The sequence below is a fragment of the Papaver somniferum genome, chromosome 2, assembly GCF_003573695.1.
Source record: "Papaver somniferum cultivar HN1 chromosome 2, ASM357369v1, whole genome shotgun sequence".
Classification (NCBI taxonomy): Eukaryota; Viridiplantae; Streptophyta; class Magnoliopsida; order Ranunculales; family Papaveraceae; genus Papaver; species Papaver somniferum.
The window spans coordinates 204,713,714-204,741,488 of NC_039359.1; the positions used below are offsets into that span (position 1 = coordinate 204,713,714).

The 27,775-nt window shown below is 37.2% G+C and overlaps 1 pseudogene; it reads left to right on the forward strand.

Annotated features, from left to right (window-relative positions):
• Window positions 1-285: 285 nt before the first annotated feature.
• On the forward strand, window positions 286-10,860 carry LOC113352619 (annotated as a pseudogene).
• Window positions 10,861-27,775: the final 16,915 nt, after the last annotated feature.

Here is a 27,775-nt window from a genome sequence, read left to right on the forward strand (position 1 = left end):
TAAGAAAAAAATTAATGAATTTTCTTTTTTCAAAGAATTTGTGGTCTTATCATGTATGTGCATTCCCCTGGATGCAGTAAAACTTGCAAAGTGGGAAGATATTACCCGACAAGATGGAAATGGACAAACGTTATCTACTAAGGTAAATTTTCGTACAAATTTGAAGTAAAAATATTTATGTTTTCTCCCCTTACAATTAAAACTAGTAAGTGCTCGATTTTTTTTTTATATAGATTGCGGACTTGAAAAATGTGGTTAAGGAACAGGTGGAAATGATTAAGTGAGATGAATGATGGAGAAATAAGTATATCAGCATATGACACTGCATGGGTTGCACTAGTGGAAGATATGTACGGAACAGGCTCACCTCAGTTCCCTTCGAGCCTTCAATGGATCATAAAAAATCAGCTCTCTGACGGTTCTTGGGGTGACCAACATATTTTCTCAGCTCATGATCGAATCATTAATACTTTGGCTTGTCTTAGTGCATTGAAGGCATGGAATACATGCCCTACTATGCGAGAAAAAGGTACGAAAAAAGTACACCTATTCCATTTAATATATAATCAAAAACGTGAAAGAAATTCCGTTTTCGCCTCGGCCTTTTATAACGGCAATGGTAGATGGCACCTTTGAGTTGGATGTGATGGGTTACTGATTTCTGTATCCAAATTTGTATTGATATTATGCATATGTATATGACTACTGTTCATCCAGCAAAATATGTGTAAACTGGACGATGCAAATACGGTCCACATGCCAATTGGTTTTGAAGTTGTATTCCCGTCTCTTATTGAAATGGCTCGAAGTTTAGACGTCGCTTTTTCTATTGAAGATTCCCCTGCCTTGACAGATATATACGCTAAGAGGAATCTAAAGCTAGCAAGGTAGGAGGTTAGCCTTTTTTCCCGTATCGGTTCGTTTGTTTTCATTGGAATTTAACAGGAGTTTATGTGTATAGGATACCAAAAGAAATGATGCATGTAGTCCCTACAACACCACTTCATAGCCTAGAAGGAATGAAAGACCTAGATTGGGAAGAGCTTCTCAAATTGCAGTGCATAGATGGATCATTTTTGTTTTCTCCAGCATCCACAGCATTGCTCTTACGCAAACTAAAGATGGAAAGTGTTTGAAGTACCTTGAAAAAACTGTTGAAAGATTCAATGGAGGAGGTAATTTTTTTAAGAAAAAAAAAAGTAGTTAATTTCTTTCTTTAGGTACTGCGCTGTTTATTTTAGGTTCGCGCAACTTTAATCAATCAATTTACGTTCAGTTCCAAATGTGTACCCTGTCGACTTGTTCGAGCATATTTGGGTTGTTGATCGCTTGGATCGCCTTGTGTTAGGATCTTCAGGGACCGCCGGACTCTATTTTTGGGCCCGACCACATAGCACCGATACTGTCCCCACTTGACCACCTGTTTAGCAGGTGTGGGGTTTTAATTTAAAAGGCCTCAGTGTTATGTAAGGAGATGCCCAAGCTTATTAAGTGTCATATGTAGTCCTCTTATTCCATGTGGGACTATCTTAGCTATACATATGCGGTGTTTATCGAGCCACATACTCCAACAATCTCCACCTTGGCGAGATTAAACCACCTCACCAATCCAATCATACTCCACCATATGATCACCGTCCGAATAGCTACCCATCGAAAATCATTATTGTCACTACGCGCAGTGGAACCCTACTCCATCTTGAGTTAATGGGAAGGCTAGCACTAACTCCACCTTGAGCACAACCTTGCCCACCATAGATTCCTGCTCCACCTGAGTTAATGGGGTGTGGCACTAACTCCACCTTGAGCGCCAACTCTACTTTGGGTCTTGCCTGCTCCACCTTGAGTTTGACTCCACCTGCGCCCTAAACCGGGTGACATACACAACCACTTCTCCGTTCGGACAGTAGCCCCAACCATACGCTCTGATACCAGTTGTTAGGATCTTCACGGACCGCCGGACCCTATTTCTGGGTCCGACCACATAGCACCGATACTGTCCCCACTTGACCACCTGTTGTCGTAGGTGTGGGGTTTTAATCTAAAAGGCCTCGGTGTTATCTAAGGAGATGCCCAAGCTTATTAAGTGCCACATGTACTCCTCTTATTCCATGTGGGACTATCTTAGATATACATATCTGGTGTTTATCGATCCACATACTCCATACCGACCCTAACGTACTCGTCATAAGCCCATGGGTATAAATCAACTCGAAAACCGTTTGACTAGAAGAGAGAACCCATTGACTTATAAAAGACCAATTAAGCCCCATCTACCAATGTTGGACTAAGGTCCCAACATTCCACCACGCTTCCAGACCCAACGTCCTCGTTGGCCCACTCTATCTACACTGACCCAAAGGTATCCCTTTCTCTTAAGGCGGCTTCACTCCCCTATCAGTATTCAATGCGGGTGACAACTACGCCCATACATAGGTGCCACAACACTTTAATCTAGACTATAGGTCACCCCTTCCATGGAGCGGGCATGGGTCGTGGTGGTAGGCTCTGATACCAAATGTTAGGGTACCGACCCTAAACTCATCATAAGCCCATGGGTAGAACTCAACTCGAAAACCGGATTGTTAGTTATTGAAGACTAATTAATTATTTCCTAAAGTTAGCCGTGGTTATTTAGGGAAGGGGTTTCCTAAAACGGTTAGGATTCTTGTTGGCCAAGTTTGTAACCTATATAAATAGGTAGTTAGGCCTTGTAGAATTGGTGTATTGTGTAGAAAACGATTAAGAGATCGGTGAGAGATTTCTTGTATAGCTTTTAGGTCTAAAGCTAGGATTTCATTGTGAGAGCATATTGGTGAGGAACAAGAGACAAGGTTATCGTCTCGAGTAATTTTTATGGTGTAACCAAGGGTTTGTTGGGATTCACACGACGCTGTAATCGTTTTTCTTCATAGTGGATTTGAGTTGGTGCGGCTCAAAGTGGACGTAGAAAATATATACAAGTTGGATGTATTGGTCGAACCACTATAAATCTTGTGTCTTGTGACTTGTGAGTTGATTTGTATTTCTCGTATTATTATAGTTGCTTGTGCTTGGTTTACTTATTATTCATCATAATATCTTAAGATTCGTTATTCCGCGGTTGTCAGTGATTCCCTAAGAAAATCCTCACAACTGGTATCAGAGCCAGGTTAGATCTTTAGGGTTTATCGTAGTACGATTGGAGCGGGAGTTATGGGTGATAATAACGAAAGTACGGTAACTGGGATTAAAGTTTTTAATGGAAATAACTTTGCGTTTTGGAAGTATCAGATGGAAAACTACCTATATGAGAAAGACATTGCTGATCCATTGGGTGGAGTTGCGAAAAAGGGAGCACGCAAAGACGATGAATGAAATACTCTTGATCGCAAGTGTGGAGCCGTTATCCGTAGATGCCTAACGGAGAAAGTCTACAATAACGTACAAGAGGAAACTAGTACGAAGAAATCTATGGATAAACTTGAAAAGTTGTATCAAAAGTCATCAACCTCGGGGAAGATTATGTTGTGTGAACAATTATTTAATCTGAAGATGCAAGAAGGCGAAGCGATTTCAGCACATCTTGGGAAGTTTAAATCGATTATTTCTCAGCTTTCAAAAGTTAGTATTACTTTTATAATGAAGTTCAAGCTTTACGGTTGTTGTCGTCATTACCAAAGTGTTGGGAGAATGCAAGGACAACCATCAACAATTCTGCAGGGAGCGAGAAGTTGAAGCTTGATGATGTGCAGCAAAGGTTGATCGCTGAAGAGGAGAGAAGAATAGAACAAGGTTATGTTTCTAGTTCTTCAAGCTCGGCCTTAAGTATGCATGATGAAGATAGAGTAAGGAGTTCAAATAGGAACAACAACAACAAATCCATATGGAAGTCTAGAGGGAATTCTAAGGGGAGATGTCAATCTCGACCTAGATGTGTTGTTGAGTGTTGGGCGTGTAAGAAAGTAGGACACTTCAAGCGCGATTTTCCGGAAAACAAAGGTGCTAATAATGGTGGAAACAAAGGTAATCAAGAAGAGGTCAACGTAGTTGCAGCTGCGGATCCGGTGAAGGTCCTTGTTGATAAAAATAAGATGATTACGGAAGGTTTTTTACTACTCTCTGAGGACAAGCAAGATGAGTCTTGGATTATAGACTCGATAGCTTCTTTCCATGCGACAGGTGATAAGAGTATTATGATCTCTTATAAAGAAGGATACTATGGCCAAGTATTCTTGGGTGACGGTGAAGCATGCGACATCATCGGTTTGGGTGATGTGATCTTGAAAGTCAATGGTTCGAAATGGAAATTGTAGGATGTACGACACGTTCCAAATTTGAAGAAGAACTTGGTGTCTGTGGGCCAAGTTTGTGATGATGACTGTGAAGTTGTGTTAACGAAACACAATTGGAAAGTAAAAAAAGGGGCTATGGTGTTAGCTCGTGGAGTTAGAGTCGGTACTCTATACCGGACTTCAGATGGAACTACTTTAGCGGTGGTTAGTAGTGGTGAAGACACTAACTTATGGGATAGAAAATTAGGGCACATGAGTGAGAAGAACATGAAGATTCTATGTTCGGGAGGATATCTACCTAAGTTGAAGTCTGTTGATATGAGTTTTTGTGAAGACTGTGTTCTTGGAAAGAAAAAACGAGTTAGTTTCAATAGAGGAGGAAGAAACTTGAGAAGTGCAAAACTTGATTTGGTTCACACGGATGTATGGGGACCAATTTATGTTGCATCTCACAGCGGGTTCCAGTATTATGTCACCTTTATTGACGATCACTCAAGGAAGGTGTGGCTTTACTTCATGAAGAATAACTTCGAGGTGTATGAAGTGTTTAATAAGTGGAAAGCTTTGGTTGAAACAGAAACTGGTCTGAAGTTGAAGTGTCTAAGGTCAGACAACGGTGGTGAGTATGACAAAACAGAATTCTTACAGTTATGTGCTACAAATGGAATTCGCTTGGAGAGGACAGTTCCAAGGACACCACAGGAGAATGGAGTAGAAGAACTTATGAATTGGACGTTGAATGCACGTGCAAGGTGCATGAGGTTGCAGTCTGGTTTGCCCGAGACCTTCTGGGCACATGCAACAGAGACGGCTGCTTATCTAATTAACAGGACACCTAGTAGTACATTAGATATGAAGATACCAGAGGAGGTTTAGACTGGAAAAAAGGTAAATCTTTCCTATTTGAAAGTTTTTAGTTGTGTTGGTTATGTTCATCTTAGTCCCGGTGAGAGGTCTAAGATAGGTGCTCTAGCAAAGAAGTGTATATTCCTTGGTTATGGAATTGACGATTTTGGGTATAAACTTTGGGATTATCAGGGTCACAAAGTTATTAAAAGTAGAGATGTCACTTTTAATGAGAATGAGTTGTACAAGGACAGGAATACAAAACAAGTTGAAGATGTCAGGTCAAGCAACGTCGATAAGGAGTTGTATATATTGATGATGTTTCTGGAAGAAGTGTGGAACAAGAAGAGCATGATGTTGCTGATGGCAGAGAAGTACAAGTTGAAGAGACTTCTACTGCAGTGGGAGTTATTCCTATAGTTTCACAAGAAGTATGAAGATTGTCACGAACTCCTAAACCAAACCCAAGATATGCTTTGAATTATCTATTACTTACGGATGAAGGTGAACCTGAAGATATTAAGGAAGCACTAGCGGCTGATGATTCAGGAAAGTGGAAACTTGCTATGGAGGATGAGATAAATTCACTTAACGAGAATGACACTTGGGTGTTAGTAAAATTACCAAGAGGTAAGAAGGCGTTGCATAAAAAGTGGGTTTATCGGATGAAATCTGAAGCAAATGGAGAAATTCGCTACAAGGCGAGGTTGGTTGTGAAAGGTTTCCATCAAAAACCTGGTGTTGATTACAACAAGATATTTTCTCCACTTGTGAAGATGACTACTATCCGAGTAGTGTTAAGTCTAGTTGATTTTGAAGATCTCTACCTTGAACAGTTGGATGTAAAGACAACTTATCTTCATGGTGACCTATATGAAGAAATTTACATGATGCAGCCAGAAGGATTCATAGTAAAAGGCAAGGAAGAGATGGTGTGCAAGCTAAAGAAGAGTTTGTATGGTTTAAAACAAGCCCCGAGACAGTGGTACAAGAAGTTTGATAACTTCATGCATAGAAGTGGTTACTCACGGTGTAATGCAGATCATTGTTGTTACTTCAAAAGGAATGGTTCTGACTACATCATATAACTACTGTATGTGGATGATATGTTGGTTGCCGGAACATCTCTACAAGAAGTTGAGAATTTGAAGAAACAATTATCAAGTGAGTTTGCTATGAAAGATCTTGGTGAAGCAAAGAAGATTCTTGGTATGAAGATCATATGATACAGAGCTAAGGGTGTACTTATGCTTAGTCAGGATGAATATATTGAACGAGTGTTGAAAAGGTTCAATATGGAGAATGCTAAACCAGTTAGTTCTCCACTTGGAAGTCAAATTCGTCTTTCAAGTATGCAGTGTGTGAAAACAAATGAAGAAAAGGAGTATATGGCTAACATACCATATTTTTCGGCTGTTGGGAGTCTAATGTGTGTTATGGTGTGCACGAGACCGGATATTGCACATGCAGTGGGAGTAGTGAGTAGATATGCAAGCAACCCAGGAAAACAACATTGGGAAGCTGTGAAGTGAATTCTCAGGTATTTGAGAGGTTACACAAACGTACCATTGTGCTGTGGAAAAGGTGGTTCTATTTTGAGCGGTTATGTGGATGCAGACTTCACAGGTGATGTAGATAAAAGGCGAAGTACGACCGGTTATGTTTATACTATGGGGTCAGCTGCAGTGAGTTGGAACTCAAGGTTACAGAAGTTGGTGACATTGTCTACTACGGAAGAGGAGTACGTAGCGGTGAAGGAAGCGAGCAAGGAGATGATTTGGTTACAAGTATTATTAGCTGAGTTGGGAAAGGAACAAGGGGATAATGTTTTGTTTAGCGACAGTCAAAGTGATATACATTTAGCCAAGAACTCAGCCTATCATGCTAGGACGAAGCATATAGATATCCATTATCATTTCATTCGGTATCTCTTAGAAGAAGGAGAGTTGAAGCTCGAGAAGATTCTTGGTTCGAAGAATCCGGCGGATATGTTTACCAAGGGAGTTATATCAGACGAGCTAAAGCTCTGCAAGGCTTTAGTTGGTCTCTCAGAATGACGATCTGGGAGGGGAGACGCACTAACAAGGAAGATATTTTAGCACCGTCAATCCAAAGTTGAAGAATGGAAGACAATCAATAAGTCTTCAAATCGGGAGATTGTTAGTTATTGAAGACTAATTAATTATTTCCTAAAGTTAGTCGTGGTTGTCATCATAATATCTCAAGATCCGTTATTCCGCGGTTGTCAGTGATTCCCTAAGAAAATCCTGACACCTTGAATTCTCGCGATACTTCAAATCTGAAATTAAAAAGTGTGTTGACTACGTCCACAGGTATCATACCTACGCCACGGATTTTACCAGTTTCATAATATTCTTGAAGTCCTTTTAATGGTACCTAAACCTTGATGGTGATTATGGCAGGTATTGGACTGAGTTTGGAGTCTGTTGGGCAAGAAACTCCAAGGTTGCTGATATGGATGACACAGCTATGGGTTTTAGGATTCTACGGTTACATGGGCGCGATGTTTCTCCAGGTAATAATTACTGTTAGATTTCCCTTTACATTATTCAGTAACCTTTATGTATTTAAAAATCAGAATTTGACTACTTAGATTTGCCTTTACATTATTCCTTTTGGTAGATGTTTTCGGCATTTTAAGAAAGGAGATGAATTCTTTTGCTTCCATGGACAATCAACAACGGCAGTGACGGGAATGTTTAACTTATAACGAGCATCTCAGGTTATGTTCCCTGGAGAAAAAATCTTACAACAAGCAAAACAACATTCGTCCACATTTTTACGAAAGAAACAAGCTTCAAATGAACTTCTTGATAAATGGATAATTACCAAAGACTTTCCGGGTGAGGTATGAAAAGATAATTTTATGCTTTTATCCATCCAAAAGGAAATTAACAAACTATGAGACATCTTCATTAACGATACATTCATGTATGAGGTGAGGTACGCTCTCGAGGTTCCATGGTGGTGACAACGACGTTTGGATTGGAAAAACACTTTACAGGTTAAATAATTGTTCGCTCGTGCATATATATCACTATTCATGCAGGCTTCAAAAAAAGAAAATCATTATTCTTGTTAATTCGGAGTTTTTAAACGATCATCCTTGAGCAAAGTTTTTAATGTTCAACAGGATGTCTAATGTGAATAACAATCAATATCTTGAACTCGCAAAATTAGACTTCAATAATTGCCAAGCACTTCATCAACTTGAGTGGCAGGAAATTCAAAAGTGAGTCAAAACTTATTCTGCCGCATCCTCTTTCTGATCCTATTCCTATTGACTTAATTATGCACTTCACATTTTCTTGCCATGGCGAACATATTCATAGCATAGAGGTCGACAGAACGACTGGCATGGACTCAAACTGCTGTACTTACGAAAGCAGTATCGTCATACTTCGAAACAATTGCAGTTGCTGAGGAGAAATCATTTGTCAACGAATTTGCTAATCATACTGGCTATGACAATACCAGGTACCTTTGTAGAAAGAAATTTGTAGTTAAAGATCCATTCATACTGCCTTCGACTGGTCCTAGAACGAAGCTAAAAATGGGTAAGAGATACAGCATACATGACTTTATGGGTTTCTATTAGAGCAGCCTCTTTCCACAAAGAAGGAAAAGAAGTTAGTGATAAGCACTTCAACAACAGCTTATAATGGCTCTAGTCAGTACCTTGCATCATCTTTCATTGGATGTACTCGCTTGTCATGGAACACATATACAGGACCATTTACGAAGCACTGTGAGTGAATGGACTCCATATTTTGTACGCTTAAGATGTATATGCAACCAAATTGCTGATCCCAAAAGTATAGAAATGTATTAAATCTTTATAAGATATTTGCAGTGGGAGATATTTTTGAAGCAAGTCGATGAACGAAACAGACAACTGGAAGAAGCATTCGTCTTAGTGCGCACGATAACCCTGTGCGCCGGCCAATCCTCACAACTCTTGGAAAAGAACACAGTTTTATCTAATACTCACCTCGCTCGTCTCGTCTCACTTACCAAATCTCTTACTCATGAACTACTACAAATACATGGAGAAGACAACGTAGATGAAGAAATGCTGTCAATAGAGTCATCAATGCATGAACTAGCGAAATGTGTTCATCTAAGATTTGATGGGATTGACCCCGAGTTTAAGCAAGTGTTTCTTATGGTCGTGAAGAGCTACTATTATATTGCCTATTGTTCACCGGAACTATTGGTCTTCATATAGCCAAAGTTCTCTACGAGAGAGTCGCATAATTATAATGACCAGTTTTCTTCTTCTTTTTTTGTAACTACCGAAAATAAGTAGTACACCCAATAGTAAGTAAACGAGATCTAAGACATGAGATCCCAATTTGATTAAAGAACTTTTATTGATTTATAGGATGGGAACTCTCGATTTCAAAATTACACACAAAGGAAAATCCTAATCTTACTATCTAAGCTAAGGTTCCTACCCTATCAAAAATTCCATCCTTCATTCATTGCCCAAGGACCTCTATTTATAGGCATATCACCCTTAGTGATGGACAACTCATTTTTCTTCCTGGGAGCTTCGTGGTCTTGCTTTATCCTTCGCCCGGCCCATTTTTCATAAAGTTTTCCCCCTTCTTTCGCTGATACCCATGTGATCCTGTCGGGACAGCTGTCCTATTTCTTGCTCAATAAGTATTATCTTCGCCGAATGACTTTTGGGCCAAGCAATCTTCCTTCGCCTGTATACTTGTTTCGTGTGATACCTTGTCGAGTACTCCCACAACTTTCTCGTGGTTTGCACTGTTATCTCGTGCACGTATCTTCGCCGGTTCATTAATTATGACTTTCTCTGACTTGATTTGACAAGTTACTGACTGGGATCTTTGACCGAGAGGCCTCCTCGTGTTGACACATGGTGAGTCTATTTTATTTACCTACATTTTGCCTTTTCTTATCTCGTTCGAATTTCGCGAGAATGGAATAAGAACCGTCTAGAAATTCTTCAACCGCCATATTCTCCATTCTCCGGTTTTTACTCTCCTATGTTTTTTTGTTTTTTTTTTGTTTTTAGTAACCGGCTATTACCGGTTATACTACTTCGATCGTGTCGCCCAACTGGTTCTTTCGGTCATTCCCTTTTACTTTAAATATCTCTTCCCATCTTCTTTCAAGCTTTTCTTTTCTCTTCCCTTCTGCACAAACCCTTACAGCTCTCCTCTTTGCCTCAACTTTCTTCGACCTCCTTACTCTTCCTTCATCTTTCTTTAGCATCATGGATTCCCAGAAAGTATTACCCCCTTCTTTGCTTATTTCTTACGAAGAGTTTCAGGCAGACTTCCAAAAGAAGGGTTTGTCTCTTCTCCCTGCTGCTGATTCCTCAGTGACTACTTTTGTTCACGCTACTCCGTACATAGAGTTGAACTCTCGGTGGGTTCTTTCCGATGCTTGGTCCTCAGACAAGATGATTGTTTCGTTAGGTCAACTGAGGGCGGGACTTACTTTCCCTCTTTACAACCCTTCCAACCCCACCTTTATCGAGATTCTGAGTAAGCTTCAATGTGGGGATTTCCAACTTACTGGTAACGTTCTTCGCATCTATGTCGAGTTTGCTACTCGCTCCGACGAGGGTGCTTCGCAAATACCTTTCCCGGCGGGCGAATTCAATCCTCGTCACTACACTACTGACTCCTTCGCAGCTAGCTATTCTGCGAGATTCACTAGCACTAAGAGATACCAAGAGTAGGGTATCGAGCTTTTTCACAAATATTCTTCGTCGAAGAATCTCCCTCCAAGTGTGGGTCCTCTCAAGCTTGATCAGGATGATGACTGGTCAGTGCTTCCTCTCGTGGTGAGAGGTCCTTTTATTTGGGGAATTGACGAGAATAGGGTTGCCAGAGAGGGCCCTCTTCCTCAGCACCGTCATCTTCTAAACTGTAATCCTTGGAAGTTGTATTGGTCTATTCCTGACGAGGTATCCCTTCTTCCTTATCCCATTGTCTTGCCTTTGGACGTACTGGTTCTCACATCTCAGAAACATTTTTTGAAGCCATGGCGATAAAGGAAACCTGAGAAAAGTAAGAGAAGAGAGGGGTAACAATGAGGGTAGAAGCAGTAGAAGAAGAGGTAATATCTTGAGTTCACAGAAGAGAGGAAAAAGAAGAAACCCAAACTAGGGCTAAAAAAGATATTTATAGCAAGTGGAGAATTAACGGCAGAGCAAGTTGTCGACACGTTCGAGGAAACTCGACCGGTAATAGCCGGTTACCAGGATAACGTGGTCACGTGGAAGCAAGAAGGTGAAAAATGTGGCGTCCAAAGAATATCAACCGGTTCTTATTCCATTCTCAAAAGATTCGAACGAAACAAGAAAAGGAAAAATGTAGGTACACAAAACATGCTCGCCACGTGGACGACACAGGAAGGCACGAAATAGGACTGGAGAATCTCAGTTAGTGACTTGTCAAATCAAATGTCAGAATTACCTCGCCACTAACTAATAATATAAAGCACGAAGAATCCTAAAACGAAGTACCTCGTATAAGGAATCTAGACTGCGAAGAATCAGTTGGAGTACCCGGCAAGACACCGGCCACGAAATAAAGATTGACGAAGTAAGGTTACTTGGTTAGAAAGATAACTTGCGAAGTAAGTAAATTATGGAGAAAAAAAAGAGACAGCTGTCCCGACAAACACCCAAAGTTGTCAGCGAAAGCAAGGGGAAAAGTTTATGAAAAATGATCCGGGCGAAGTATAAAGCATCTCCACGAGATCCAGGTGAAGAAAAATGAGTTGTACACCATTAGGGTTGATTGGTCTATAAATATAGGTCCTTGGACAATGTATAGGGGGTCGGATTCTTTGGTGAGAGAGAGCTTTTCTTAGAATGAGAGATTAGGGTTTCCTTGTACTCAAAAACTTGTATTTTTCACTACTTTAAATGGTTAATCAATAAAGAATTTCTTTTCCAAAACCTTTATCATGTCTTTGATCTGTTTCTTCTCTTACTTGGGTGTGCTACTGGGTTTCCAATAGTTACAGTGCGCCCCTGCATATCATTATTCACGTTAATTTTGAGTTTTTAAACGTTCATCCTTGAGCAATGTTTTTAATGTTCAACAGGGATGTCTAGTGTGAATAACAATCAATATCTTGAACTCGCAAAAATAGACTTCAATAATTGCCAAGCACTACATCAACTTGAGTGGAAAGAAATTCAAAAGTGAGTGAAACAATATTCTGCTGCATCCTCTTTCTGATCCTATTCCTATTGACTTAATTATGCACTTCACATCTCAGGTGGTACAATGAGTGCAACCTTGAACTGTTTGGATTAGAGAAAGGGACACTTCTTCAGTCATATTTTCTAGCCACGGCGAACATATTCACAGCAGAGAGGTCGATAGAGCGACTGGCATGGACTCAAACTTCTGTACTTATGAAAGCAGTATCGTCATAATTCGAAACAATTGCAGTTGCTAAGCAGAAATCATTTGTCAACGAATTTGCTAATCGTATTACTGGCTATGACAATATCAGGTACCATTCGTAGATAAAGATCCATTATACTTCAAACAGCATACATGACATGATGGATTTATTATTAGAGCTCCATGACTTGAAAAAGCCCCGGATGGCTTAAACGGCTCCATTAAAGCCTCTTTCCATAGAATATATATAGGCTGCAAGCGGTACATAGTTGTACATATGCCGGGTGATAACTATTCAAGAATGTTAATTTTTGTATTGATTTTATTATCATTTTCTTTGTTTGATTGCGGTATGATCAGACTGAAGAGAATGAGATCAGTAACCAAAAAGACAACAATGAATCGTGATATAAAAGATGGAAAAGAATTTGGTGAGAATCACTTTCATGAAGAACAACAACAACAACTAATAATGGCTTTAGTCAGTACCTTGCCTCATCTTTCATTGGATGTACTCGTTTCTCATGGAATAGATATACGTGGCCATTTACGAAACCTTGTGAGTAAATCAAAACCATATTTTCTACGCTATTCGTATTCACATACAACAATATTACTGATCCCAAAAGTAAAGAAATGTTTTAATCTTTACATAACATTTGCAGTGGGAGATATTTTTGAAGCAAGGGTACGACAAGCAGAAGATACAACTGGAAGAAGCATTCGTCCTAGTGCGCACGATTAACCTGTGCGCCGGCCTATCCGCCAAACTCTTGGAAAAGAAGGCAATTCTGTCTAATGCCCACTTAACTTGTCTCGTCTCCCTTACCAACTCTCTTACTCATGAACTGCTACAACTCAATGGAGAAGCTAAGGTAGATAAAGAAATGGTGTCAGTAGAATTAGGAATGCAAGAACTGGTAAAATGTGTTCATCAAAGATTTGATACTCCGAGATTAAGCAAGTGTTCCTTATGGTCGTTAAGAGCTAATGTTGCTTATTGTTCACAGGCAACTATTGATCATCATATAGCCAAGGTTCTCTTTGAGAGAGTCTCATAACTATATATATACCGACTATTTATCTTTATTTTTATTTTCCCGAAAGAATATTAATGTAAAAACAGTATAGTAATCAAATCATTCGGTGAATATATCAGTACCTGAATCCGAAATTCGTCAGAAACAAATTGTATATGGTTCAAACAAAATAGAAGTTAAATTAGTGAAGGCATTTGATAATATTAGTTGGTGCTGTCTAGACTAAGGGATATGTTCGGCTTTGGAGTAGGTGGTGCTAGGGAGAGGTGTAAAACTTACCGCCTCGGCACAGCCCAACCCATGAAATCATGTGTTTTGCGTTTTGTGTGTCGTACAGTGATGTGTCGGGATTAAAACATTCCGTGCTTAATTTATCGTTTTAGGAGCCGTGTTGTGCTATGTTGTGCCAGAAAAAAAAACGTGTTGTGCCATGTTATGTTGTGTTGGGCACATTTATTTTATATTTTTCAATATAAATATTTTTCAAATATTTGGATATTGTATGTGTTGTTATGAAAATAAGTCAACATAATGATAACAAAATGTCAATAATTAGCTAGAATAAAAGATCTTTTGTGAGATATATACAAAATGTGATGTATTGTGGCATGTTGTGTTGTATTTCATACATATTATGACGTGCTTTCTTAAAGTGTTGTGTTGTGCCATACCACATGCTTATCTATGCCGCACGCGGTGCTGGGATGTTGTGCCGATTAGACTAACCCAGCCCGTCCCATGAAACTAACGTATTGTGCCGTGCTGGACTAACTCACGTGCTATGCTGGGCTGTGCTCAAATTTTAATGTGATGTTCGCATGAGCCCAATTTACACCTCTGGTGCTAGTCATAAGGGATCTAAGGTCCCCATTTTTGTATATTCTGATTGTGGAAGTGCTGTCGTTAATGATTAAAAGCTGCAAAAAGCTAGCAGCTGAAGCTACTAGGATCAATCATCTGTAGTTTGCAGATAATCTCATTGTCTTCCTTTGATGACAATGTGGATTAAATTAACCTGAAAATTATTTATATACTTCTTGTCTGAATTAGTATCAGGATTTAAAGTAAATTGCACAGGAAAATGTATTTGTGGCAGTTGGCAATTTTGTAAATGTCGTGGAAAGTGTTGCCAGTTATATATGGTTTCCATTCGGTAACTTCCTATGAAGTACTAGTAGATCACCCGTGCCATGATGGCACGGGATTTTTGTGGCAGTGGCATCGCAGCTGGGCTGGTGCCGGGTGGTGGTGGCGACTTAGTGTAAAACACGTGCCGTGATATTGTTATTTATGCACTACTACTTCATCACACCTAGCTAGCCATTTTGAGTTTTGACACAAAACGGACACCTGCTATTAACATGCGGAGTAGTGATGATAAAATGTAATTATATTTTCAGTTATCAGATCCCGTTCTGATTCTCAGAGTTTTCGCCTCTCTCGATCTCCATTGCTGTAAAATAGTAAACCTATATGCAACAAATTGCTGATTTTCTTTTATCTATTTTAAATGGTAAGATTAATGTTGACGGAGATAATTATTGTTGCTGATGTTTCATTTTGTTAGAAAAATAGCTAGTTTATACTCTTTCTCTTTCTTCTTTTTTAATAGGCTGGTTTCTAGAAATAAATGTTTCAAAAAAATAGGCTGGTTTCATAATTAGAAAAGTCAAATGTTACTTCAATTTTCTGGGTCCACTTTTCTCTTAACTTCTTTTGATGACAAGTGTCATGTGGACCATTTCACTTAACTTCTTTTGCTGACAGGTGTCATGAGGACTATTTCACTTCACTTCTTTTATTGACAAGTGTCATGAGGACCACTTTCAATGATTAGTTCTCTTAATTTTCTTAAATTTCTCTGAAAACAAGACCAGTCTATTAAAAAGGAACAGAGGGAGTAGCATAAAACGTTAGATTTGAATGGGTCAATACATATGGATTTTGTAGTTTTAAGAATTTTGATTTTATTATGTCTTTTTTTTTTTTGTTTTGCATAAAAAATGTAAATGTCAAATTAGACATAAATACATAACATCCATTTGTGATCTTATTTTAATTGTGTTGTCCATTGATTTCATGTTTATATAAATAGATTACTTAGAAGAAGAGGGTGGTGGTGGTGGTGACAGTCCAAGATGAAATTGAAGGTGGTGGAGGAGAGTGGTGATGATGATAGTTAAAGGGGATAGCATAGGAGAGAAGAAATAATGATCGGGAAGTTTCTGTGTACATCTCTGTTTTGGGTTTGAATTTTCACATGGGCGTGGTGGTGGCGGTGGCGGTGGCGGGTATAAATTAAAATCGAATTTGGTTTGAATTGAAGCTAATATTGGGATTTTTGGTAAAAATGTGGTGTTGTTGTGGTGGGCGGAGGTGCTGGCGGTGGTGGATTAGTGTATACTTTGTATTTAATAAAAACGGTGGAGAGCAGGGGGAGTAGGCCGATGCTAGTTACGACATAGGTGGTGTCGAACGAAGAGATTTAAACCTAGTTCGTTTTTGTTGTAGAAAGGGGAGAGATAGACAAAATAGGTGTTTGCCCCTGAATTGTTTGAATTAACGAAAGCACCGGCAAGAAACTAAAAACTGCTTAGTGGTATTCACGTAATATCAGGAGAAATTGTTAATGCTAGCGGGGATGGCGGCGTTTGTGTTCGTGGTGCTGATTCCAGTGATGGCGGTGGTGTTCCCGTTGGTGCTTGTTAGGAATACATCTCATCAAGACTCAGTCAAAGCTCTTCTGGTAATAGCTTCCAAGAGAAAATCACGTATCAATCACTAGCTTGTGTTACGCTACAAATTGATATGGATTTATTGCAAATATATTCTCTATAATTGCTAGCTTATGTTACGCCAAAAACATCTCTGTAACCCTTGTAAGAAAGGTATGTAATGTCTATATATTTGTCTACCTTTCCACCAGTTGAAGTGTGGATCAATTCACCAAAATATTGTATTTTATTTTGGTATCATCCAGAAAGATCATAAACCACGCTTTGTTCATTTTTATGCATCAATGGCAACACGAGAAACATCCACTCTTCAAGCAATTCATATTAACCATCTCATCAACATCAAACTCAATGATACCAACTATCTTTTATGGAAGACAAAATTCAAGCCACTACTGAAGGGCTATCGTTTAGAAGGATATGTAGATGGTACTTATGAAAGACCATCACCAACCATACCAAACACACAAGCTGATTTACCACCATTATCAAATCCTGCATATGAAAAGTATGAACAACATGATCAGATCCTACTAGGATGGCTGCTTTCATCCCTCAGAGAAGGAGTATTAGGTCGTGTATCTGGTTTAACAACTTCAAAAGAAGTCTGGGATGCACTTGAAAAAAGATATGCACCCAAGACAAGGGCACATCAGATAAATCTAAGAAGGAAACTAATGAGTTTGTGCAAAGGTAACAGCTCCATGTATGATTATTTTTCAAAATCTAAACAATTATTTGATGCCCTTACAACATCAGGGAATGCACTTTCTGAAGATGATATGCAGCAATCAATCTTGAGTGGGTTGGATCAAGCATATGATTCAATTGTCACTTCGCTGAGCACTGTCGAAAAGATAGATATGGATGCATTTTATGCACATATGATCGCACATGATATGAGACTTGAGAAACAACTAGCTTCTATTCAGCAACCAATGGAAAATATTGCCTCTTCATCTACTGCACCACCATATCAAAGACAAGAGCAAGGAAGGTTACACCAGAATTGATCTCAACAAAATCAAGGTTTTCGTCAGCAAAATCAACACAATCGACAGCCTAAAAGAGATCAAGTACAAGGTCCTTGTCGGATTTGCAATCGCAAAAACCATAATGCAAGTTTCTGCTGGTTTCGCAAAGATAACAATGCACCACAAAGAGGAGAACCAGCTGCATATCTTGCTTTACCTGGTGGTCCTGCTGATAACAATTGGGTGACTGACACAGGAGAAACTCATCACTTAACTGCAAAACTCAACAATCTGAACATCATGCATGAATATGATGGAACTGAACAAGTTCGTGTAGGAAATGTCAATGCTCTACACATTGAAAATATTGGTAATGCTTCTTTTACCCATAATAATCGATCATTTCATCTCAAAAATATACTTCATGTGCCTGACATAAAAGCAAATCTTCTTTCTGCTTCAAAGTTCTGCAAAGATAATAATGTATATTTTGAATTTCACTTCAATTTCTTTGATGTAAAGGATATCAAAACCAGGACAACACTGTTTCAAGGCAGGAGTAAGAATGGGATCTACATGTTTGATGATGTTCGAGAGATTACCAATACAACTCCAGCTGCTCTAGTAACCAACACTATTTCACTGTGGTATCAGCGTCTAGGAAACCCAATGCTCCGTACTGTTTTCCGAGTCATTAAACATTTTTCCCTTATAGTTTCCAATAAGAATTTTGAGTTCTGTCATTCTTGTCATGTGAGCAAGAGTCATAAACTTCCTTTTCCAAATAGTAGTACTGTAATCGATAAGCCATTGAGCTTACTTGTGTCTGATTTATGGACATCTCCTTACTTATACAGAAATGGATATCGATATTATCTTCTGCTTATGGATGTTTTCTCACATTACATATGGATTTATCCACTAGTTCGTAAATCAGATGCATTTCCTGTGTTCATTCAATTCGAAAAACTCATTGAGAATCAAACTGATCTCAAGATTAAAGTTTTTCAGTCAGAAAATGGGAGAGAGTTTAAAAAGTTCACTGCCTTTCTAAATAGCTCAGGAGTTATACATAGATTTTCATGTCCTCATACATCAGCTCAAAACGGTCTTGCAGAAAGTAGAATTAGACACATAACATAGTCAGGCTTAACACTTCTTTTTCATGCCTCAATGCCAAAATCCTACTGGTTTGAGTCTTTCACAACTGCATGTTACCTCATCAATAGACTCCCAGCTTCAAAAACTGAGTCTAAATCTCCTTTAGAGTTATTGTTCAACAAGACTCCTGACTGCTCCTCTCTTAAAGTTTTTGGATGTTTATGCTATCCATGTCTTAGACCATATGTCTCACACAAACTCGAACCAAGATCTTTACCATGTGTTTTTATAGGGTACAGTAGTGCTCACAAAGGTTATTTATGCTTACATGTTTCAACCAACATGTTATATATCTTTCGACATGTCAAATTTGTGGAAACAAGCTTCCCATTTGCTGCCAGGCAACAGATAAATTCTCCTAACTTCACACAAAAATCACTCACTACAAAGCTCTTGAGCTCATCTGTTTTATTAGTTCCACCTTCTAGTGCATCACTTGAACCTGTCCAAGCAGCATCACCATCCATTGAAGCTGAAGATATAATTGATCAACCGTTGTCCTCTAGTATGCAAGAAGTATCATCTCCAGTCATTGATCAACCCACAGACAATACTACAGTTGGTACTTCATCAGTAGCAACTGATATTACTGTTTCTCAAGCTCAACCACAAATTCAGCAGCATCATATGGTCACACGAGCTCGATATGGCATTAGAAAGCCTGTAAACAAGTTGTGTCTGCAAGCAACTAAAATATCCACTACAGACCACACATATTACTGCTCCAACATCTTATACTGAAGCATCAAAAGATCCAACATGGAGACCACCCATGAATGATGAAATTAATGCTCATATTCGCAATGAAACTTGAAGTTATGTTCCATATGAGGAATGGATGAATCTAATTGGCTCAAAATGGGTGTTTCGTGTCAAAGAAAAAGCTGATGGGTCAATTGACAGACGCAAATCCAGATTGGTAGCACAAGGATATAATCAGCGTGAGGGACTTGATTACTATGAAAAATTTAGCCCAGTGATAAAGCCTAGCACGATAAGGCTTGTTCTCTCAATTGATGTGTCTCAAAATTGGACAATGAAGCAATTACATGTCCAAAATGAATTTCTGCATGGTGAGTTAACTGAATCCGTATATATGAAGCAACCACCAGGGTATGTCAATCCTGACTATCCTAATCATGTCTGTAAGCTCAAAAAAAAATCGATTTATGGGTTGAAACAAGCTCCGAGAACTTGGTTTTCCAAATTAAGTAATTTTCTCATTGCACTGGGATTCAAGGGTTCTATTTCTGACAGTTATCTCTTTATACAACAAGCATCGTAAGGAGTTACATATGTCCTCATCTACGTTGATGACATCATCATCACAGGTTCCAACTCTGGTCTTATCACCAATATTATTACTAATCTGAGCTCTGCATTTGCAGTAAAGGATCTGGGAAACCTAAGTTACTTCTTAGGCATAAAAGTAATCCACCAAGACACTTCAGTGATACTCAGTCAGCAGAAGTATATAGTTGATCTACTCAAACGAACAAAAATGGATGCTGCTAAACCAGTCTCTACACCTCTTCCAGTAAATGCCAATATCAGTAAACACGGAAGTGTGAAATTTTAGGACCCTACTCTGTATCATAGTGTCTTTGGAGCTTTACAATATCTTCATCTCACCAGACCAGACATTGTGTTAGCAGTCAACAAAGTCTGTCACTATATGTATTAGTTGAGAGAATCCTACGATATCTCAAACATACAGTGCATTATGGATTAGTTTTCCGTCCTTCAGCGGATACAACACTTCATGCCTACTCAGACTTTGATTGGGCTGGCAGTTTAGATGATATAAGATCAACAAGTGGCTACGGTATTTACTTTGGAAGTAATCTTATTTCGTGGAGTGCACCCAAGCAAAAAACGGTCTCTAAATCCAGTACTGGGGCTGAATACATAGGCATAGCCATAGCTACATCAGAATTGATATGGCTTCAGTCAATATTGCATGAATTGGACATTGCAGTACAAGTTCCAACATTGTGGTGTGACAATCTGGGTGCGACTTATCTGACAGCAAATCCAGTCTTTCACGCACGAATGAAACACATTGAAATTGATTACCATTTTGTACGAGAAAGAGTTGCAAACAAAACACTACTGGTAAAGTTTATTTCCTCAAAAGATCAGCTAGCTGACATTTTTACAAAGGGTCTTGCTTCTGTAAGATTTGAGTTTCTCAGAGACAAGTTGAGCATTCGGCCACTCATGCACAACTTGAGAGGGGATGTTAGGAATGCATCTCATCAAGACTCAGTCAAAGCTCTTCTGGTAACAGCTGCCAATAGAAAATCACGTATCAATCACTAGCTTGTGTTACGCTACAGATTGATATAGATTTGTTGCAAATATATTCTCTATAATTGCTAGCTTATGTTACACCAAAAACATCTCTGTAACCCTTGTAAGAAAGGCATGTAATCTCTATATATTTGTCTACCTTTCCACCAGTTGAAGTGTGGATCAATTTACCAAAATATTGTATTCTGTTTGTGCTATAATGAAGAGATAGAAAATATCGAAGGAGAAACTTGTTGTTATGGAAGGGAAACAATGGTGGTGAGGAGAAGATTTTGTATTATAGATTCACCCCATACTTTTATGAAATTTTCAGCATAAATCGAAGGGAAAATGAAAACACGGAGGGGAAATCGCTTAATTTGAATACTGTGTAAGTCTGTTTTTCCCTTTCAGTTGTAATCATTTACGGAAAATTCAGCTAGAAATGAAAATGCGGTAAAATTTGGTTACACCAAACAAATCATTTTGTGTTATATTATAGATTTAGATATTCCACGAGGAAGTAAATCTGACGGAAAATGGGTCATTTCATTTGTCCAAATATTTTTAAAACATGGTTCTAATGGATGAGAAAAAATTAGTATGGGTGAAATGGACACCAAAAGAATAGCAAGAATGAAACTGGATTCATCCTGGCTTAAACTTAAAAAAGAGTGAAACTGGATGCATCCTGATGTAAATTAAAAATAAAAAAAAGTATTTGAAAATGGGTAGGATGAAACTGTTTACATCCTGGCTATTTTTACATTGTCGTCCATTTAAACAAACACAAATTTTACATGTCTTTTTTACCTAGGAATTGTTGATTTTAGTTTTTTTAACCAATTTTTTGTGCAGTGGGTATATATGATTCGATACTCCAAAAATTTCCAAAGAATCTAAGTATTTGGTAGAGAAGGTACTTATCTACCTAATGGAGGAAGATGAATGTTAATCAGGGATCTGTTATCCATTCTACTAACTTACTACTTACCATTGTTTCAATTAGCTACTTCAATTGGAAACCAGATGAACAAGATGATGAGAAAGTTTCTATGGGGGTGTCTCGAATCATAAGGCTAAGAAGGAGAAAATTTTGTAAAAACGAGGAGTTGGCATTAAGAAGAAAATATTGGCGAAAACATCATACCATGGAAATTGGATGCGGAGGAATGCGTGAGAATGCATTGTGGAGGAATCTAGCAAATTAGTCACCAATTTGAAAATAATGTAAAATCCTTCTGCGCTAATCTAAATAATGATGAAAGCATGTGGAAGAAGTTGTTACCTAGTACTCCATTCTGAATTGCAGTTTATAGGTTGAGCTAAACTCTATTATCCAAGTGAATAGTGGAATTCTATGTTTATCATATGATAGGGAAGGTGGATATTGTATCACCCTACCCAATCCATCTAATTGGCACATTTTAAATTTTTACCCACGTCCAGTCCATCGCATGTTGGGTTTGAAATCTGGGTGCACGGATAAGCCGATTAGATTTTGGTGAAAAGACGAATTTAAAGAAAATAAATCTATGAAAATAGATGAATGTTTAATAAGAGGTAATGCAATATAGCTTTAAAACTTAGATTACCGAAATTTAAGTAGCTATAACATAATAAGAATGGTGTAAGATATTTGAGGAACCCAACAAACCATGCAAAAGTAAAATATCCAACAATACGAAGACTAAGCCCTGATAGTTAGGGAATTATATCTTACCTACCAAGAAAGAATAAGGGAGGGACCCTTTAAGGAGGAAGTGGGGAACAAAATTATCCGAAGAGAAAATTCGAAACCCTACAATCAATAGTGTATATATATACCTACCAATTTTCAATAGTTTCCCAAATATATATGAATAACAAAAATAATGTCTTTGGACTGTCAAACGGACCGATATCCCACCAACATTCAATTAGTAAAAATTATAGGTTTCAAAAATCCACCGACGTCCAGTGTGCCAAAGACAGATCGGGTGTTCATCCCCAGAACGCATATTATGTTGGATAAAATCCAAGGATTTGGATATTTTGCTCATTCGGTCCAGGTAGGAATGAGCGTGGGATGGTATGGATCAGTTTTCATCTCATCCGCATCTAATCCAATTCCTTAAGGATTTCGAACTTGACACTAGCTTCAAATCCAGCATCCAACGGATGGATTGAATGCGAAAAATGCAATGGATTACAATTAAAACTTTAAATTAGAGAAAATAAGTTAACAAAAGTGACTTGAATACAATGATCAAAAAAAAAAAAAAATCTTAATTTGCATCTGAATCTCGTGCCCTAAATGTTTGATGAATATAATAATATAAACTAACTCCATATTTCTTAAAAATATACCATAAATATTTTTAATCTAATGGGTATTGATATCTAACAGATATTTAAGATTATATACGCACCCAATCCAAAATCCGTTGGATATCAAAACCAGGCGAGATTGGGGTACACGTATATTAATTGGGGTATACCCATTTTGTTTCCATCCAAGGTAGTGTGCTAAGGGGTGTCTAAAAGATGATAAAAGACCAGATTACCCTTACTATTAAAACCCTGTCGACAGATCACCCAAATAATTTTCAAAATCTATCTTCAAAACTATAATCCAATGTGATGAAATCAAAAATCAAAACGACACTAAGAAAAAAAAAGAGGCTACGGGATTTGAGATTGGGTTCAAAATCATACCCAATCTCAAATCCCATGCGACTCCACATTTTTATTAAAAGTTGACAGGGTATCGTTCTATCGAGCTTGACGACTAGTATTAGTCGTTATCTTCTTAGGTTGAATATTGTAAGGACTTTTCGTCTCTGAAATTAGCATTACACGGTCGTCACAGTATTCATCCTTATACCTTGCCGACTATAGTTTAGTCGGCAGGTTATGGAATTAATACCTTTCCGACTAATCATGCATTTGTAACACCTTTATCTGTATGTCAAAAATCCTATAGACGGTTAGGTATTTTTTTGTCGACCTTGCAGACTATAAGTTAGCCGACAAGGTAAGAAATCAATAAGATGTCGGCTAGTGAAACATTTAAACAGTCTCATGTGTGTCAAAAATAATAAAGTCGGCATTGTTATTTAGAAATAAGCACGCCGGCCAAAGTTAGTCGGCATTTTCTTCGCTTGTCGAGCGTGCCGGCATTTCATAGTTTCATAACTGAAAGTGTTGATTTTTTCTTTTAATTTTGAGCATGATTTCATACAACAGCTTTGCAATCCCCTTTTTAAAAGTGTTTGGGCTTTCATTTTCGTTGCAAAAGATATTCTCAAAACAAATTTTGTTCATCAAAAATCTTCCCACATAAGTTCAATCACAAAAAAAAATTTCATAACTTAAATTCATAATTTTTAATCTACTCAATTAATTAATCTAAACTCAATTAATTAACCTAATCATATTCGTTTAGTGTTAATTAAACAAGGGTATATTAGACATTTAGAAAATACATGGTGAAGGAAGTCCTGTTTTACTTCAAAATAACCTAGATTTTGTCTCATTAGGTATACCCAAATTAATCTGGGTATCCCAATCTCGCCAGGTATCAAAAGTTGCATCTATATCCAATTCATGAGTAAATGGTTTGGGCACTCATTCATAAGAATAGTAGGAATTACCTATAGGTACTATTATAGTGATATTAGTTAGTGGCTGGTCCACCCACTAAAGCTCAGTAACCGGAGGTCCATAATTAAAAGAAGAAAAAAAATGGACCTAATTTTTTAAGCCCAGGTCCTGTACACGTGTGGAACCTATTAAGTATATATTCAGATTTCCCGAAATAGCCTTCTACTATTTAACACAAATATGATCTAGCTATTTTCATTTTTCTTTTCATGCTCAGATCCGTTTTTCTCTCTCCCTCTCATCCTCTCCACTACCGCTGCATAAGAAATCTTCTCTCCAATTAATTTTTGTTATGAAGATTGCTTACAAAGATCTTTCGTGGTTTCCAGGTAATCTTCTCTCCTATTATGCGTACGTAATCTTCTCTCCAATTTTTTTTTTGTTTCTCAACTGAATCATGAAGATCTGATCGATTTCGTGACGTTTTCATCTTCGTATTATGGATGCTTGATTGTTCTTTTAGGGTTTTTAATATCTAATCGTTTTATGATTACTTGATTGTTTATTTCATTTTTATGAAAATAGTTCAGATCTAGATGAATAATCATGTTTTTTGTTCATTTCTTCAGTAGATTTAATTATATCAGTTTCATCTTGTTGGTTTTATATTTTTTTTAGTTTGTTTTTGTGTATGAACCGACAGTACGTATCTGCAGTACTGAAAAAAACCTAGCTTTACAAACTCTTTTTATTTGATTCAGAATTACTTATATAAAATATATAAATAAAAGTGTTTCGATTTTGTAGATTCGTTAGTTATTTTTGTCATACAACTAATTTTTAGATTTATGAATCAGCAGTACATATATGGCATACTGAAAAATACTACTTTGATTTTGTTAGTTTTTTATAGTATTATCACTTTTTATGGTTTGATCCAGAAGTATATATATGAAATACTGAAATAAAAGTGTTCAGATTCTGATTTTTCATATATACATTCATTACTTCTTTGGTTTGTTATTTTTTATATAGTTTACCACTTTTATTGTTTAATCCAGGAGTACATATATGGAATACTGAAATAAAAGCTTTCGGAAGTACATATACGTCATACTGGAAAATACTGCTTTTGATTTTCTCACTTTTCAGAAGTACATATATGACATACTGAAAAATATTGCAGTACATAGATGTCGTACTCAAAATTCTATAATTTTTACGGTTTTATTGCCATTTTTTGTTTTATCCAGAAGTACATATATGGAATACTGAAATACAAGAGTTTCAGAAGTACATATATTGCATATTGAAAAACACTGCAGTACATATATGGCATATCGAAGAATATTGATTTGATTTTTTTTATTTTTTTATAGTTTTATTACTTTTGTTTTGTTTGATCCAGAAGTACATATATGGGATACTGAAATAAAAGTGTGCAATTCTGTTTTTTCACAGATTCATTACTTATTTTTGATAGGAAATTGATTTTTAAGTTATGAATCAGCAGTACATATATGGTATACTGAAAATTACTGCTTTGATTTTGTTATTTTTATAGTTTTATCTTCTTCTTGTTCTTTTTTTTAATCCAGAAGTACATATATGGAATACTGAAATAAAACTGTGCAATTCTGTTTTTTCACAGATTCATTACTTATTTTTGACAGGAAATTGATTTTTAAGTTATGAATCAGCAGTACATATATGGTATACTGAAAGTTACTGCTTTGATTTTGTTATTTTTATAGTTTTATCTTCTTCTTCTTTTTTTTAATCCAGAAGTACATATATGGAATACTGAAACAAAAGTGTTTCAATTCTTCTTTTTCATAGGTTCATGACTTTTCTTTGACATGAAGTTGATTTTTAGATTATGAATGCAGTAGTACATAAATGACATACTGAAAAATACTGCTTTGATTTGGTTTTGGATTCTCTGAAATCGATTTCCGAATGTTATAGCCTAATAAATATTGAACCTTTTTTTGCAGGTGGTGTTTGTATAGGAAATTAAGCAGAAATGGGAGTGTGGGATACAAGTCTATTGCTAGTTTTTTTTTTAATAGTTTTATCATTTTTTTGTATACTCCAGAAATACGTATATGGAATACTGAAATAAAAATGTTTCATTACTGTATTTTTATAGATTCATTACTTGTTTTTGACATGCAGTTGGTTTTTAGATTATGAATCAGCAATACATATGTGGAATACTGAAACATACTGCTTATATTTTGTTATTCTTTATAGTTTTATAATTATTTTTTTTTGATCCACAAGTATATATATATGGAATACTGAATAAAAGTGTTTGATTCTGTTTTTCATAGACTTATTACTTGTTTTTAACATGCATTTGCTTTTTAGATTATAAATCAGCAGTACATATATGGAATACTGAGAAACCTATTGTTTCACACGTATTCAGTAGTATTAAGGTATAATAGTCATTTTCTTGATTCAAAAACTTTGGACCTTAAAATAAGGATAAAATCCGGTTGGACCCTACTATAAATAACTATATGGGCCTAGGACCAAACAGTAAAGTTTCCAGAAAAATATGGTAGGTCCATATTGAATCCACGGATTCTAGGCCACATATTCACCCCTAGGTCCAAGTACTAAGTAACTTACCTAAGTTCAATATGGTAACCCAAAAACCTCTAGACATTAGGCCCAACTTTGTGGCCCACTCAAAGTCATAAAGGTGATGAAATCATGTCACTAAGATATTTTATTTTATTTTTAATCGAAAAATGAGGAATTTACTGCAGTGAGGAGAATGAATTACAAATCAGGAGAACAAAAGGAGAAAAACAAGAAAATACTGCAAAAAGGAAACAAAAGCAGAGGATCCATTCCATCATTATATTGGAAGCAATAGTGAAGCCAACTCTTAAGATACTGTACTAATGAAACATGCTCTTCCAAGAAAAAAATGCACCAATCAATCCTAAAGTTAAAGCTTTTATCGAAGGCAAAACTCCAAGCTAGAAGTGATGTTTTACCTCCACGTTGATCTGGAAGTGAGAAAGAGATTTTCGTCAAAAATTCTTTAATTTCCTTCATTCCATAAGGCCCTTATCACGGTAGCTGGTACAAGGTCTTAGAGGTGTAAATTGGATCGGACCAGCTCGTTCATGGCACAACATATCAGTTGAAATTTGAGTACAGCATGACACAACATGTGTGATGTCACGACACAGGCACATCGCGTTAGCTTAGTGTCTTGTGTTGTGCTACACAAATAGGCACATCGGCACTGCACAACACGTGCCAGGTGTAAGCACGTGACACGACACGGGAAGAAAACACGTCATTTCATGCATAAAATACTACATAATACATCAATTTCATGCATTTTAAATTTAAAAAAAAAAAACTTTGTTTTTATCATTTTATTTTTGTTATGCTGATTTATTTCCATGATAATACGTA